Source organism: Stenella coeruleoalba, assembly GCF_951394435.1.
Source record: "Stenella coeruleoalba genome assembly, chromosome: 4".
Classification (NCBI taxonomy): Eukaryota; Metazoa; Chordata; class Mammalia; order Artiodactyla; family Delphinidae; genus Stenella; species Stenella coeruleoalba.
Window position 1 is genome coordinate 123,742,782 of NC_137149.1, and position 17,088 is coordinate 123,759,869.

Genomic DNA, 17,088 nt, shown 5'->3' on the forward strand with positions numbered 1-17,088 from the left:
CATGTCTATGTGGACAAAAGGACAGAGCTATCTGGTTAGTTATTCGTCTTTGGGGACTGTACTGGGCTGAATAGTGTCCCTCCAAAATCCATGTCCACCAGGAACCTCAGAGTGTTACCTTATTTGGACATAGGTTTTTACAGATGTTATCGAGTTAAGATGAGCCCATATTGGATTAGATTGGGCCCTAATCCAAAAACTGGCATCCTGATAAGAAGACGGAAGTTTGGGCACAGACACGTAGACATACAGAGGGAGAACACCATGAGAAATAAAGATCTGGGGAAAGAAGAAGGTGGATGGACCTATGAGTGTGGGCACAAAAATCTTTGGACTTATAACAGTGTCTACTAGGAAGCATTTATGGCAGAGAAGGCAGCGGGCAGTAAGTTGGACAAAATGATGCATCTGGTGGATGTCAGCCAGACGCTGCTGGTGCTTGTGCACTGGGCCCGTGAGTGCAGTGCCCATGTGTTCCAATGATCCTTTGCGATGTAACAAACCACACCAAAATTTAAGGGCTTAAACCAAAAATGATTGTGTTGTTTTTTAATTTCTCCTGATTCTGTGGATTGCATAGCTGGTTCTTCTGCATGATTGATTCTGGTTGAGCTAGGCCTATTGTCTAGGGAGCTTCGGAGCTCTTCCACAAAGCCCCTCGATTTAGCCAGAGTGGGCTTCCTCATAGCATGATGGTCTCAGCATATCTTCTGGCTTTTTAAATGGTGGCTGGCTTCTGAGAGAAAGGATTCCCAAGAGCATGAAAATAGAAGCTACTGGCTTCTTGCTGCTAGTAAGTCATCCCAAAACTTAGTGTCTCAAACTAAAAGTGATTTATTGTTTTTTATCATCCTGTGGGTCAGAAATTTGGGCCAAGCTGTGATGGATGGTTCTTCTGCTCCCTGTGGTGTCAGCCATGCATTTTGCTGCATTCAGTGAGAAGCTGGTCTGGTTTTGTGGTCCAAGAAGTCTTACCACTTGTCTGGCACCCCAGTGCTTTGGTGCTTCTCTGTGGTCTCTTATTTTAGTTCAGGCTCATCATTCATTCACCTAGATCAAGTTTTGTTTAGCAGAAGATGGGTTTACGTTCACTGCCATTAGTAGTGTCTTATGACCTACAGTACCTGATTTACTGACATGGATTCTCCATAACATTGCCTTGGACCAAGTGACCTAATTTGGGGGCAAAGGACATGTGTCCATTGGCTTATGACCATAAGATCCATGAGTACTACAATAGACCACATCACTGGGAAGCAACGGTCTGATAAAATGTTGGAAAAATGTATTAAAGGATCAGATAAGATGAGAGCTTGGAGACAACACCCTGTGGGCTTGGGGCACTGTCTCCCAATTCTGAGATGCATAATACCAGGTTCTTCAGAGGGTCTCCAGCAGGACCAGATTCTAGTTACCTACAGATGGCATGAGCTTAAAATAAACCATTTGCTGACTTTTCTTTCTTCTCTCTCTTAATTTTCCATCTCCTATATTATGTTTCCCAGAGTCACCTTTCAAATAAGCCACCTGTCCAAGTCTGTGTCTCAGGCTCTGTTTTAGAGGGAAGCCATATTCAGACCCTACTTAAGATGTATTACTTTTTGCTAGCATGAAAAAAATGGAAATTGACATTGTTGGTATACAACTTGCTTTTCAGATAACTTTTTGGGTAGATTCCCAGAATTGCAATTGTTGGATCAAGATGTGTAGACTGCACTTAAGGCTCTTGCTATGTCCATTGAAAATAGTGTTATTTCTAGAACAAATTTGATCTGTTATGTCTCGCTTTCCTTGTCAATTTTCATTTCTGAAGTTGCAAGAAAAAAGCTTGGGAAATCACTGACTTGCTTCAAAAGTCATGAAATAGGAGTACTTGAAATAATGGTTCTCATGCCATGTTTCATTAGTCAAGTCCATTTCTCACTAATTGACAAAGTACAGCTAGAAACAGCTAAATACAGTTGTCCTTCACAAAAGAAAATTCTCAGAAAAAAATATGTTCACATGAAAGGAAATTCTGGGACTCTGAACACTTTCTGATAAATCATTTCAATAAAATTGCTGTGGGTGTTAGGGAAACAAATGAAAGTCTCTTCTCACTTAAAGGCTTTACCAGGTAATAAAGTATCACTTAAACCTTTCGTCTTTTGATGGGGGTGGAGTTTATGAAGATAGCAAAAAATAATAAGCTAAATCAGAAAATTCCTTTCCCCCCTCAGATTTATAGTGTTCATTTATCTCTCTATATATAAACCACATCCTTTGGCTCAAGAAAAATGGACCTTAAAAATAGTTGACTTTCCTGGTAAGTGATGTTTGTTTGTGCAATGGAAAACTCCACTAACTTTGAAGACTGAGAACTTAATTGATATCAAAGTTGTTTTTAATATGAGTTCACATAAGAAATAATGTGAAATTTTTAAGGGGAAGTTCACAAGTGCCCCAGAAGTGTATTATGTTAGTGTGTAACTTAAGCTCTGGTGGCTATGACTAAGGTTAACAAATTATAGGGGACCAGATTGTTTTAAAACCAGTATACCACTCACATATTTCTGATTACTTAAACATTTGTCATTAAAAGAAACCAGATTTTGGTTCAAATGGACACTAAGTCCTCTTCTTCTCAAAGTTCCAAAATAATAGAAAATATACCTTACAAAAGAATAAGACCAAAAAAAATCACTGAAAAGTGAGGACAATTACCATAAGCAGCAAACTAGAAGAGAATTCCTGGAGAATTCCTGATTGAAAGCAGAAGGTGTTTTATTGATGGAAAAGGCACAACAGGGGAAAAACAGAAAAATGCAATGGCAAAGAGTTTAAGGATATTTATTGGTAGAAAAACTTGGTAAAATGCCCAGTGGGGAGTCAGGGCTGTCTCAGTGGGCATGTGACCTGTACAGTGGCAAAGTGCCTATGCTTGGAAGAGACCTCTACTTGGTTTAATGCTCTGACATTGTCTTGAAATTCTTAATAATTTTTAAACAAGGGACCTTGCATTTTTGTTTTGCATCAAGACCTGCAAATTATATACTGGGTCCTGTTACTACTGTTCTTCCACCCGCTAAATTGGGGCCATGAGGAGCAGTTGCTTTACTCTTAGGCCCAAGTTAACCACGGATTTTAGTTAACAGTGGGCTTGCCTGAGGCTCCTAGAGAGATCATTCTGAGCAAAAAGTAGCACAGAATTTAAGATAACTGTCGACTTGTGAAACAAAACAAGATGAAGAAGAATGAGGAGGAGGAGGTGGAGGAAGAAGAAGTTTTCTAGGAGTAAAATAAACTAAGCAGTCCTTCATAATTTGATATTTGAAAGTGTTCTCTGCTCACCCATATTGGCTGCCTGGAAACACCCCTCTGTCCATTTACCTACTGTCAGATTCCAAGGGAGAGCCCACTGGAGAAAGGGACCCACACAACTAGAGAGAAAAACTGTCTCAGTTCCCTATGTTAACTAATGTCATCCACCATTGATAAATATGAATAGATAACAGCTCAGCAGACACAGGAGGAAAACAAGCAATGGGCAGGGGAAGACTAAAGGTGAAACAATAACCAATCCTGGAGAAAACAGATAATTCAGGGAACAGAAGAGAATTTTTAAAATTCTAAAGACTATCCTCAGAGATATTTAAGAAAATATTGTGTCTGTCAAAACCAGGCTGCTATATAAAAGGAGAAAGCAGAGTTTAAGAAAGAATACACGTAAATTAGAGAAAGAATGCCCCCCCCCTCAAATGTATGGACTAGCTGAGTTATAAAATTAATGGGGAAAAAGATCAAGTTGATAGTTTAAGGATAAAATGAGATAAGCTCTTAGAATTTAGAACCGAAAAGAAAAAGAGATGGAAAATATGCGAAATCTTTTCCTTTAACTCTTATGCCCTGCTTTCTTGAGTCAAATAAAAATACGAGTAAATTATAATTAATACATTTCCCTGAATCTTAAGACTCTATAGTTTTCAGATGGCAAGGGCTCACAGAGCTCCAAGCAAAGAACAACAACAACAACCAAAACAGAACAGAAAAGAACATTAATCTGTTTTGTTCCCAGCTATATTGCTTGCACTCCTGTATCACTTGTTTGGTAAAAACTTGTCGAGTGAATGAATGAACAGATGAAAATATCCCCATAAAGCGTCAGAATTCCAAGGGAAAAGAGAATAATCTCGACTGTGACCAGAGAGAATAAAAGAACATCTTACTTCAAAAGAGTAAGCATTTGATTGTTAGTAAATGTCTCTTCAACATCTATGGATACTGATGACACAAGCGATACCTTCAGAATTTTGAGGGAAAAGGATTTTGTACCTAGAATTCATTACACAGCAGAATTATCATTCCAATATGAAGGAAAAATAAAGACATTTCCAATACTTTCAAAAGAAAGACATTTTCTCCCATCTGAAAAAATTACCTAAGGATATTCACTAGGACAAAAAAAAAAAAAAAACGAGAGGAAGATACAGAAGCAGTAGAAGCCAGGAGTTCAATGATAAGTGATTGCAGGATGGCACTTGTATAGAGGCTTAGAAAGCAATAATCCATAACAGAACAGGAAGACAGAGGCTCTGTAAAGAACATCTTTAAGAAGAAAACTATTTCTCACCACAACTAGTGTTATGAAAAACACAGAGCATCTTAATATCATGAAAGCATATTTCTCTTCAGCTGTCAAAATAATAAAAGACAATGAGAAGGTAAAATGCTTTATCCCATACATAGTCCAAATATATACCGAAGCAAATTTTACTCCTCTTTTGGCTTGTAGGGCAATTTCTAGATAGTTCTGCCTGGTCCCATCTTGGCTGGAAGATGAGGCTTTCTCATGATGTCACTGTCATCCCAAAAAGTATTAAAGTCTCCAAAGGCTGATGAGCATTATTGCAACTGGATTGTCACTGATGATGAATGGCGAATGCTCCTCGGTTCATGGCCTGAGTGAATTTATTTTGCTAATATTTTGTTGAAAAATTTTGCGTCTATGTTCATCAGGAATATTGGCCTGTAGCTTTCTTTTCTTGTAATGCCCTTGTCTGGCTTTGATATCAGGTTTTGCTGGCCTCAGAAAATGAGTTTGGAAGTGTTCCCTTCTCTTCAATTTTTTAGAAGAGTTTGAGAAGAATTGGTGTTGATTCTTTAAATGTTTGATAGAATTTCACCAGTGAAACCAGCTGATCCTGAGCTTTCTTTTGTTAGCAGAGTTTTGATTATTGATTCAACCTCCTTACTTAGTAGTGATCTGTTCAGATTTTCTATTTCTTCATGATTCGTTCTCGGTAGGTTGTATGTTTCTAGGAATTTATTCACTTCTCCTAGGTTATCCAGTTTGTTGGTATATAATTATTCATAGTCATCTATAATAATCCTTCACATTTCTGTTGTATCGGTTGTAATGTCTCCTCTTTCATTTCTTTTTCTTGTTTTTGGCCACACTGCAAGGCATTCAGGATCTTAGTTCCCTGACCGGGGATCGAACCTGTGTCCCCTGCAGTGGAAGCATGGATTCTTAACCATGCTTCACCGCCAGTGAAGTCTCTCCTCTTTCATTTCTGATGTTATCTACTTGAATCTGCCAAAGCTCACTCTCACTGCTGTTGTGAGCATGCACAGGGAGCTGGCCATGGGGTGCAAGGTGCGTGTGTGGGTGAGGTGTGTGGCGTGAGGCATGCTGGGGGTGTCTGAGGGCCACTTGGGGACATCTGAGGCAAGGTGTGCCCAGGTGCGTGTGGGCAGGCTTCCTGAAGGAGTCTGTGACATGCGTGGTAGGATCTGCTTCCCTTTCATGCCCTCTGAGAGTCTTATCTGCCTCTCTTTCTGTCACTCCCCACTGCCCCCAGTCGTGCGTCTCACGATTCAGTACTCTTTTGGTGTGAGCAGGAAATGGGCCTCTTTGGCAGCATCCTGCACAGCTGGAGAAGCCAGGTGCTCACTCACACATTCCCTCTCCCTGCACCGTCCCCTCCCACCCCTCCCCCACCCCTTGTGGGAGGAGTCACAGCCGAGGGCTCTCAGGGCCTTAGGCTGTGCTATTTTCCAGAAGGGGTGGTGCAGATAAAGTCAGGCTGTTCCTCTTACCCTCTCCAGTATGTCCAAACTTGGATTTTTTTTTTTTTTTTTTTTGGCTTCAGTGGTGTGCTGGCCCTTCTTTGCTGAAAACTTGGACTTCCACGAAGACTCTCCCATCTGTGGGTGGCTGTCTAAGGCAGTGTTCTCCAGGGGCTCCCAGACCGTGTCTGAGAGCAGCTGGAGCTGGTTCCTGGGCCACTTCAGGGTCCACAGCTGGGACCAAGATCTACATGCCTATTACCCAATGCAAAGTGGTGGGAGGTGGGGCAAGAGTGTCCCTGGGTCCCTTGGCCTATGGTGCTGAATCCACAGCTCCCACAAAGGCACTTTTGTCTGAGGATGAGTGCTACATTGTTGTTGGAGTAGGCACTAAGAGTGGGGGATGGGTTGTTTGGCCATCTTGCCGATGTCATTCCTAGTTTGAATAATTTTGGAGAGCTCTGGAGCTTAGGGGCTGTCCCAAGTGGTTTGGTACTTGGCTCTGGGATAATTAGGGCAAGGAGTTAGGGTCCCTGAGTGCCAGAGCCAGATAAAGGTGGTGGTGGAGTGTGGGCTTGGGATTAGTTGGCTCGCATATGAAAGGTGTGCTTTGCAGGCCCGTTGTTTGCTATTTCAGGAATTAGCTAACGCTAAGAGGGGCAGTAAGAGGAGAATAAAAAACCTCTTCTTTTATTTTACCCAATTAGGTTCATCCTGTTTAGTAAACTGATGAATTCATATGGTGTTGTTTGAGTCGTGGGCCTGGGTTGGGGAGGAAAGGTAGACTTTAATTTTTCCTTTTATACTTTCATAATTATTATCATGTTCATGTATTCCTTTTATAAACCAACAAGTATCATTTCAAGAAAAAAGATAATCTTGCAAAAGAAAGAATAAGAAAGCGAAGGAAAAGGTTGTAGAATCCATATTTTTGGGTTTCCCAATGCAAAAGACTTCATAAAAATTGCTACTGTGTGTCTTGGATGAAAACTTTGCATCTGATCTTTCACCGCTATTTAATTTAGCATTTATCAAACTCTGCAGGATGGAAACTAGTTCATTTCTTTTGCTCTCTCTCTCTTCCTCCCTCCCTCCCTCCCTCCCTCCCTCCCTTCCTCCCTCCCTCCCTTCCTTCCTCCCTCCCTTCCTTCCTTCCTACCTTCCTTCCTTCCTTCCTACCTTTTTCTGCTATTTTTCACTTAAGCAGATTTCCAATGACCTGAGTACCATTGGAAGTAGATCTGTCATACCTAGAGTGATAACTAGGGTTATCATTCTTAACCAGGACACATTTGAATGTGAAAACGAGCACTATTAATTAAGAATTACCCTGGGGCAACAGGCATAAACGGGAATAGTCTTGGTCAAAGTGGAACATATGTTCACCCTAAGTAAAGCTCTTCTTCATTGGATCCCCCTGAGTGGAGGAAGAAACTTCACACTCTGCAGAAAAGCACACAGCCCTGTATGATCTGGCCATAGGCTGTCTCTCATGTCACTCCGTGCTTCCAGTGCCTACTTGGGCATCATATAACTGCTTGTAGAGCCATCTCTGGCCATGTACCATCCCCACCTGCAAGCTACACTCAGCTCTATGCTTGCTTTGGGACTTTGCCCATGCTGCCCTTCTCCTGGAATGACCTCTCTCTCCCCACCTACGATGCCTCTTCCTACTTTAAGATTTTATTAATTTCCTTCATAAAAGCTTTGAGTGCCCTCCTCCATGCTACAATGTGCTTATTTATTTATTTTTATTATTGTCTGCCACATTGTTTATACTTGTCTATTGGATTCTTTGTCCCTACACTAGAGTATGAGCTCCTCCAGGGCCACAGCTGACTTTGTCTGCTCCTGACACACTATCAGACACTTAAATATGTGTTGAATGAATGAATGAATAATACACTTCAGATGCATTTTCTTAAAAGCACAAGAGTCTTTAGAAGGCAGTGTGACTTATTCTTGCCCAGAAATCCATGGCTGTATCCACCTAGAACATCCTTTTCACTTTTTCTTTTGATCTTAATGATATCATTAATGTAAAACATGCTACTCAGATTAAATAATTATTTTGGGGAGGATGGGTATTGGAAGCATTGAGATTTGAGACCTAGTTTTCAAGATCAGTTCTTTCTTTCATATGTCTGTGTTCTTTATTGGTTTCACTTTTTCTTTTCTTTTCTTTTCTTTTCTTTTTTTTTGGCCACGCTTCGGGGCATGCAGGATCTTAGTTCCCTGAACAGGGATGGAACCCGGGTCCCCTGCAGTGGAAGTGCAGAGTCCCAATCATTGGACCGCCAGGGAATTCCCTGGTTTCACTTTTTCTAGAACCCCTTCAAACAGGGTGACTCAGGACTGGGACTTTAATTGAGTTTTAGAACCCCTTCAAACAGGGTGACTCAGGACTGGGACTTTATGTTTTTTTTCTGACATCTAGCAGCTTGAGTTGCAATATGCTACCCAGAAGCTGAGTTAGCTATGCACATATATGTGGACCCTTCCTGGATTTAAAAGCAGAAGGATTAATGATTCTATAACTGCTTATGGAAGTTGTAAAGATAGGAAAGGAATTATCATAAGAAGGGTAGAAATAACTCCCTTCAGTTTAGAGTAGGGGGAATATTGCCATGTTGCCTAGCCTCTGATTTTATGACTCAGGGAAATTAAAATTCTGACCTGATAGAGTACACAGTCTCTAGAAAGAACAACAACCTAAATATCTATCAGTAATGTGCTACCTAAATAAATTATAGTAAATCCATACAGTGGAATATTATGGAGTCATTTAAATTAATAAGCTTTAAGTGCTGACTTAGAAATAGGTATGAATACCAAATGTATTAAATGGAATGTAGATAATATGTAAAGTATGACACAATTTTTGTTAAAAATATATAAATGTGACAAGATACAAACATTCAACTCTTCAAGTTATTTTTAAAAATTTTTCATTTTGGGCTTCCCTGGTGGCACAGTGGTTGAGAGTCCGCCTGCCGATGCAGGGGACACGGGTTTGTGCCCCGGTCCCAGAAGATCCCACATGTCGCGGAGCGGCTGGGCCCGTGAGCCATGGCCGCTGAGCCTGCGCGTCTGGAGCCTGTGCTCCGCAACGGGAGAGGCCACAACAGTGAGAGGCCCGTGTACCGCAAAAAAAAAAAAAAAAAAAAATTTTCATTTTTAGGTTACTGTAGAGTCTTATGCAGTTGTAAGAAATAATAGAGAGGGACCCCACATGCACTTCCCTCCATCTTCCCCAATGGTAAAATCTTGTATAACTACAGCACAGTATTGAAACCATGACATTGACATCAATACAATCCACTGACCTTATTCAGATCAAACTATTTAAAATTAATTTCTATTTTAATGAAAATTATACATGTACATTTAAAACATTGGCACTAAAGACTTGCTACTCTTTAGTACTAAAAGACTTAGGTTCTAGTTATCTATCACTGTATAACAAACTACTCCAATATGTAATAAGTTAAATCAACTGTAATTTTATTATGTCTCATGATTTTGCCCATCAGAAATTCAAGCAGGGCTTGGCTGGGTGAGTTTTCTGTTCCACATGGCGTTAACTGGTTGTGGTCCTCTGGTCTGGTCTGGTCTGGCGGTTTGAAGACAAGCTTCATTCACATATCTGGTGTCTTGGTGGGGTGGGTAGAAGGCTGGGCTTAGCTGGTTATTTCTCTCTTAATACCGTCTCAGGGCCTCTGTATGTGGCCTCTCGAGGGAGTGGTTGGTCTTCTTACATGTTGGTTCAGGGATTCATGAGCCACAGTGGAAGCTTCTAATCAGTTATAGGCCAGCCCAAATTCATTCATGGGGATGTGAAATAGACTCCACCTCTCCATGGGAAGAGTGTCAAAGAATTTGTGACCATCTTTAATCCACCATAGCTAATAATGAAGAAAAGAAGATCCCTGCCCCATCCTTTACCTCTCCTGAGACCTGCTCCCCAGAGGCAACCACTTTCAACTTTTTAACTGTTTTTACTAGTATTTAACTCCATATTTTTGAACAATGTGGCTACACTGCATTTCCCTAGATTTGTCAAATTTATACATTATCTTTTGGCTTCTTTTCAGGGTAAATGAGATCTTACCTCAATCAATCTCTGCACCCCCACCCCGCCCCCATCTGACACACACACACACACACACACACACACACACACACACACACACACAACTATATTTTTCCTTTCTCTGATTACTACAATGGAGCAAGGTCATAATTTGGACAATATTAGATCATCTACTAATTCTGTCTTTTTCCTCTGGAGACAAGACCCCCTTTCCGTCCTCCTGCTGTCATCTGGACTGGTTGCTCTAGGCCAGCTGCTGCTCAGCTGTCATCCTGGGACTTCTCTTCATCTTATTCTGGTACATCTCTTTGTCTCTCTACGGTGTTGGAGCCTCTGTTTTTCTGGATTCCACATTTTATCTTGGTTAACCATCTTGTTTTACTAGTGTCAATCTCTCTTGTTCACCAAACTGTCTTAGGTTTATCTTTTCTATTTGGCATTGGTAGAAGTCATTTGTCTTTCTGGGGATGGGAATGTTTGCGTGACCTTCTCCAGCATGGGAAGCAAAGCTCTCTCTTCCCTTCCAGGAATGGGAGATCTGGAAAAACTGTTCCTGCTCCTGAAAAAAAAGAACTGGTGCTATGGGACCTAGGTTCAATGGATGATCATGACTCTACCTATTAGCCATTAATACTGTGTTAGAAAAAGAGAAGAGAGAACTTTTCTGTAGTGGCAACAGGAGAAGAGGGAAATAGCTTTAACTGGGAGAGGCTAAGGACGGGAGAAGTATATGGGGGGTGTGGAGGTGAACACAGGGCTTGGAGAGCCCTGATCACTGCCAGAGAAGTTCAGGGTCACGCCATCAATGGTCCTGGTCATTGGAGAATTTCATATTGCCGGCCTCAAGTGTCCTGCCCGTAAATCACACAGCCACTGTGGGTGTGGAAGCAATGCCCAGCCGAGTCTCCTCTCCTTGACTCCACAGCACATAGAAGAAGTAACTCTCTTATCTGCACCATACCTCTGCCTCCAGGACAAGTAAAGATCAAAGGAATCCTAGGGCTCCCAGTGAGGAGGTTTGTCAGTTGAACTAAGCATGCTTGAGCTTCTCAAGCTGGAACGTTAGGAGGGGACACTTGCACTGTACATACAGAGTATGGTTAAACTGGAATCAATCTAAAGTCACTGTGTGACAAGTTTAGCTTCTCTGTTTCTATACCTGACTTCATCTTCCTCTGCACCTACTTAAATTGCTGGTGATTGTCGAATATCATTTTTTAAAGCTTACAATCAGAAGGTAATTTATACTCATATTCAAGCAATTTAAAATTCAGACTCCCTCCCAGAGTTGTTTCTCTTCTGGAGAGTTTCCCTTCCTTCTCCTTATACCCAAGATGGTGTCTGGGGGCAAAAGGGAGCTTGTTTATCTTCATAGCTTTGGGGAAGGTCTCCTTGCCCAAGTGTTACCGTTCTCTCTGTTTTCCTATTGCTCACCCCTTGAGACACAGCCTCACCTCTGCAGGGAGTGACTTCTGTCTTCGCTGCGTCCACTGCTGAAATGTCCAGCCTTGTCCTCCTGGCTCTCTGGCAGACTCTGTCTTACCTGTGGTCTTCAGTGTCATTGCAACTCTCTCTAGTGACCCAAGGGCAAGCTCCCTCGTCTTGACTCTTGGCTAGCTTTCGTGACATTCTCTGGGAGCAAGTGGAACTTCTGTGTCCTTTCTGCACTACATAGGAAAGTATGGGAGACTTGAAGATAGTACAGTCCTCTCTCTCTAATAACTCATGCTTATCCCTCCTTTGCTGCAGACACCCATGTTGATTTAGGTCAGCAGACACTCTGTGAGGTGGTCTGTTTATGTGTTCCAAATAGGAGCTGTAATGCACTGGACCTTTTTTCTACACAGGGCACGATTCACCATCCTGAGGCTTCTGGCTTGTCTCTCTTGGCCTGGTTTCTGTCTCCATAATCAACAAACCCCTCAACTGGCTAAGTCTTAGGAGTGTAGGGTAGGAGCATTGAAACCCTGAAGAACCCAGGTGGGATGTGCACATAGTGCCCCCCAGACTTTCCCACTGCTCATCAGAAGAGCATGTATTCTCCCTACTCTGGTGGATACTTCCCTCATCATGTCTTCCACGTGGTCTTTTGTTCTAGATGGTATCTGCCATCACTTCCCTTCAGTTGATTAAGCCTTAATGGTGGAAGGAGCTTCAGGGACAAAGGAAAAAAAAAATCTGGAATACTACAAAGGAAAATACTCTGGGAGGCATTGAAAATGATTTCTCTCATGACCTCTTTTTAAACCCACTCTGTAAGTTCAGTCCTATACCTGTTCTGTTGAAATCTTGGGTCAAGTCCATAATTTTTGGGGTCACTCTTCAACAGTTAAAAAGCCCTTTGTTAATAAGAACAGTCTCATATCAAAGTAAAAATGAACAGGCCAGTGTAATAATCAAAACCTTTTTCTTTTTTTTGGCCGCACTGTACGGCTTGCGGAATCTTAGTTCCCCAACCAGGGATTGAACCCAGGCCCACGGCAGTGAGAATGCCAAGTCCTAACCACTGGACCGCCAGGGAATTCCTGTACTCTTATCAAATTGTCATTATGTAGATTTTAACTCAAAAATCGTCTCCCCAGAAAGACCTTCTCTGATCATCCTATATTAAAAGTAGCCTTAAGGTGGTCTCCTAGCCATTTTTTTATTGTTTCGTCTTGGTTTAATTCATTTAACATATACATACTGGGGGCTTCCTCTGTGCCATCCAGAATTATTGCAGGCACTGGGTATATTACAATCAACAAGATAGACCAGATCCTTTATATAATGGAAGGGACTAGACAGTAGACAACCTTAAATGAGCAGGAAAAATATCATTCAGCGATATGTGCTGTGCAGAGAATTAAAACAGACTGAACGATAGAGTGGGGGGTGACTAATTTACATTGTGCGGTCAGGAAAAATCTCTCTGAGAAAGTGACCTTTAAGCAATCAGAATGACAACCTTTTTCTTGTTGCATTCTGTGTAATCAACAGAGGCAAGAGCTGGTAAGATCGTACGTCATGCAGCATAAATTTCAGATGAGAGTACTCGAGTGTTACCACACAGTGTTCCCTGGAGTACTGGGACAACCTGGTGGGATGATGACTAATCCCAAGTGTGGTCAGAAGTTATGCCATTATTTTGCCTGAACTAATTCATTGTTCAGTAGAATAGTAAGTTCCCGTGACCCTTCAACTTTTTGATTGTAAGAGACCATGGGATGCTGGGCTGATGACAAAAGCGTGTGGCTGTACCAACTAACTAAGCCCAAGGTATTGTGCAATTTACAGTATAGAGCAATTGCTGAATACCTTCAGGTGATGCGGAATCTGAGAAACAGAGGGTCAACGTGGAAGAAGTACTGAACTCCAGGTCGAATTAATGAATTGTGAAACGGAGCATTCAGTGGAGTGGGAGGAGTTACAAAAAGTCTAGCATTTTATAGATTCTCCATGGATACACAGATGAAGGGGAGGAAAATGTGTTAGACCACTTCAGGGTTTAATCTCCACCAGCCATCCTGACTGATCTATTTGGAAGACTGAGAGAGACTCTTTAATGTGGAACAGCTATGAGATTAGGAAATGTTTGTAAAATAAAGGCTTTAAGGCATAGGTATATGGATAGTATTATTATCCAGCTTAATGAAAACTTATTTTCCCTGATAGATTCTCTGAGAAAGCATGTAATAAAATGATTTTGATTTATCTTAAATATTTATTGCATAACTGTGATGATTAATTTTATTTTTACTTGATTGGGCTAAGGGATGCTCAGATAGTTGGTAAAATGTTATTTCTGAGTGTGTCTGTGAGGGTGTCCCTGGAAGGGATTAACATTTGGTAGACTGAGTAAAGAAGGTTGCTCTCAGCAACAAGGGAGGACATCACCCAATCTGCTGAGGGCTTGAATAGAACAGAAAGATGGAGGAAGGGTGAATGTGTTCTCTCTGCTTGAGCTGAGTGATCCATCTCTCCTGTTCTTGACCATTGGAGGCCCTGGTACTCGGGCTTTCAGACTCAGGCCAGGACTTATGCAATCCCCCTTGATTCTAGGGGCTTTGCACTTGGACTGAATTATACGACTGGCTTTCTTGGTTCTCCAGCTTGAAGTTGGTAGATCGTGGGACTTCTCGGCCTCCATAATCATGCAAGCAAATTCCTGTGATATATCTCTTATGTGTAGCTATGCATGTATGTTCTATTGGTTCTGTTTCTCTGAAGAACCCTGACTAATACAATTGGTAAATTGAAGAAAGTTTAACACTATCATCACCAAAAACCAAAGATAAATTTTCTCTCTTTCTATGTATATGCTGTTTACAGAGCAACACATGTTCATTACAGGAAAGTCATACAGTTATGGTTTCCACTGGCAGCTATGTACAGCCTGGAGTGTGGATGAGATGGTCTGACTCTAGCTGTAGGTCAGTCTTCCCTGAGTCCATCTAGCGAGGAGCTGACCTAGCTGAAGAGTTCATTCAGACAGTGCACTTGGGTGGGTATCTTTCCAGGATGTTCCTGTAAGGTACGATTTAAAAGGGACACTCTTCTACGCACAGTACAAGCAGGCCTTTTCTTGTTCTTAATATGGACAAAGGACATTCATGAGTAGAAACTCCTAGGAAATCACATGCCTGAAGAAACAGATGCCGTTGATTATTCAGTGAGGAAGAATCCTTCTTCCTTTCCAAGGCTGCTGTTTGCATCTCCTCTGGGACCTTGATCCATCAGTTATCTTCTTTTTTTCATCCATCTGTGATCTCTTCCTATCACGGGCCTAATTCTACTGTCCTAAAAATGCTGAGGTTGTCTTTCCCTTGAAGAGATAAAAACCTTTCCTTCGGCCCTGCCTTCCTCACGCTGTCATCTTAGCTCTTAGTACCCTCACGGGCAAACCCTTTGAAAGAGTGGCCTGTGCTTGTGACGTGCATTTCCCAACCCACAGCTGACTAATCTTGTTACCCGTCTCATTGATTTCCAGCTTCATAAATGACCTAAACCTTCGTTTGGCGGCCACTTGGGAGAGGCACGTTCTTCTAAGGGCAATAGCAGTGGAATTCCGATATGAGGAATGTTTGGATACACAGAAGAACTTAACAGCCATGCTCCAAAGAGCCTGAAATGGAGTTCCTAAAGTGGTCAATTGGGCCTTCACAGAAAATGGGACTGAGGCTGAGGAAGTCTGGATTGCCGGTTAGCAGAGAGCTCTCATACACGCTCAGCTGCCCCAGACAGAGAAAACCTGAAAGAGTGGTTTCCAATCCCAGATGCCATTTAGTTTGCTAAAGAACCTGACACGTTCAATGTCTGCAATTTGCCATTTAAGTTCAGCAGTGAGATAGAAATGTGTGCCGTCTTTGGTCAGGTTCTTCCAGAAGGAGACCTTGAGCCAGGGATTTGGGTGTCAGTGGTTTGTTAAGGCACAGCCCCCAGAAGAAACCAGTGAGGGAGTAGAAGAGGCAGGCTGGGGAAAGGGAATAAGCTCCCTCACCTTTCTTAGGGTGAGGTTTCAGGTGAGGCTGCTCTCCGGGCATGCTTGCTGTTTACCCCACCAGAGACACAAGAGCTGGGCTTTTGCACTCACACGTTGGTAAGTCCTTGGCCACAGGTCATGGTGGTGATCGAGGTGGATATAAAATTCCCAGGCTCCTCTTCTTCTCCTTACAGGCTAGAGGGCTCCAGCGTCCAAAGGCAGGCCACTGAAATTTACAGGAGCAAATAGTAGCAGAAACACTGAAGGTGGGGATGGGTGAACAGAGCTGGTATAAAGGATCCAGGAGAATCTGGTCAGGTCTCCAACAGTGTCTGCTACAGAGACCTAGAGGTATGTCCCCCTCCAATGTGATGGCGACCGTGTAAAGAGGAGCAATATCAAGGCACCCAGAGCCCTGAAATCTTTACTAATGGATCAATCCAGGACTGGTGGGGCCATTGTGGAGACAATCTGGCAGGATGTATGATTCAGCTGCAATCCTGCTTCTCTTTAATTTTCCTAAAGAAATCACACACGTCTCCATGGAGACTTGTAAACAGATGTACAGTCAGTGTAGCTTGGCTGTGGTAGCAAAGAACTGGATAAATTAAATGTAAGATATTGAAGGGTAAGATATTATATATATATAAAATGCCCCATGTAGAGGGATCTCTCCCCTTGCATATATGGATCATTCATTAATTATTGTTTTGTTCTGCAAGGACTTTAAATATATCCTACATCCATTTTATATATTATTTTTTATAATTTGAACAGCAAAAATTATTTTTAGAGAAAAGAATACAAATCAAGGGATTAACTGAGCTAAAAATGTGAAAAAGCAGCAGAAAATAAGGAGGAGCAGGATATATGCACAATATCCTTAAAGATGGAGAAAAGAAGTGGTGCAGCTGTTCTCCTTTCCCCCTTTTTCAAAATTAATTAATTAATTAATTTCTGGCTGTGTTGGGTCTTTGTTGCTGCGCGCGGGCTTTCTCTAGTTGTGGCGAGCGGGGGCTGCTCTTCATTGCGGTGTGCGAGCTTCTCATTGTGGTGCCTTCTCTTGCAGTGCAGTACGGGCTCTAGGCGCGGGGGCTTCAGTAGTTGTGGCACGTGAGCTTCAGTAGTTGTGGCTCGCGGACTCTAGAGCACAGGCTCAGTAGTTGTGGCACACGGACTTAGTTGCTCCACGGCATGTGGGATCTTCCCAGACCAGGGCTCGAACCCGTGTCCCCTGCATTGGCAGGCAGATTCTTAACCACTGCACTACCAGAGAAGTCCCTCCTTTCCCCTTACTAAGGCCACATGGGTTTTCCTTTGGAAAGTTACTCCCCCCTACCCTGTCCCAACTTCAGCTCCAGGAGTTGTCCTTTCTTGGCCTAAGCTGGTCAGCAGAATTCCATCCCTCCCAACAGGGGTTTGATTGAGAGTGAGTGATCCAGGCCTAACCCCATTGGGTTGCCTAAAATAGAGAAAAGACTGGACC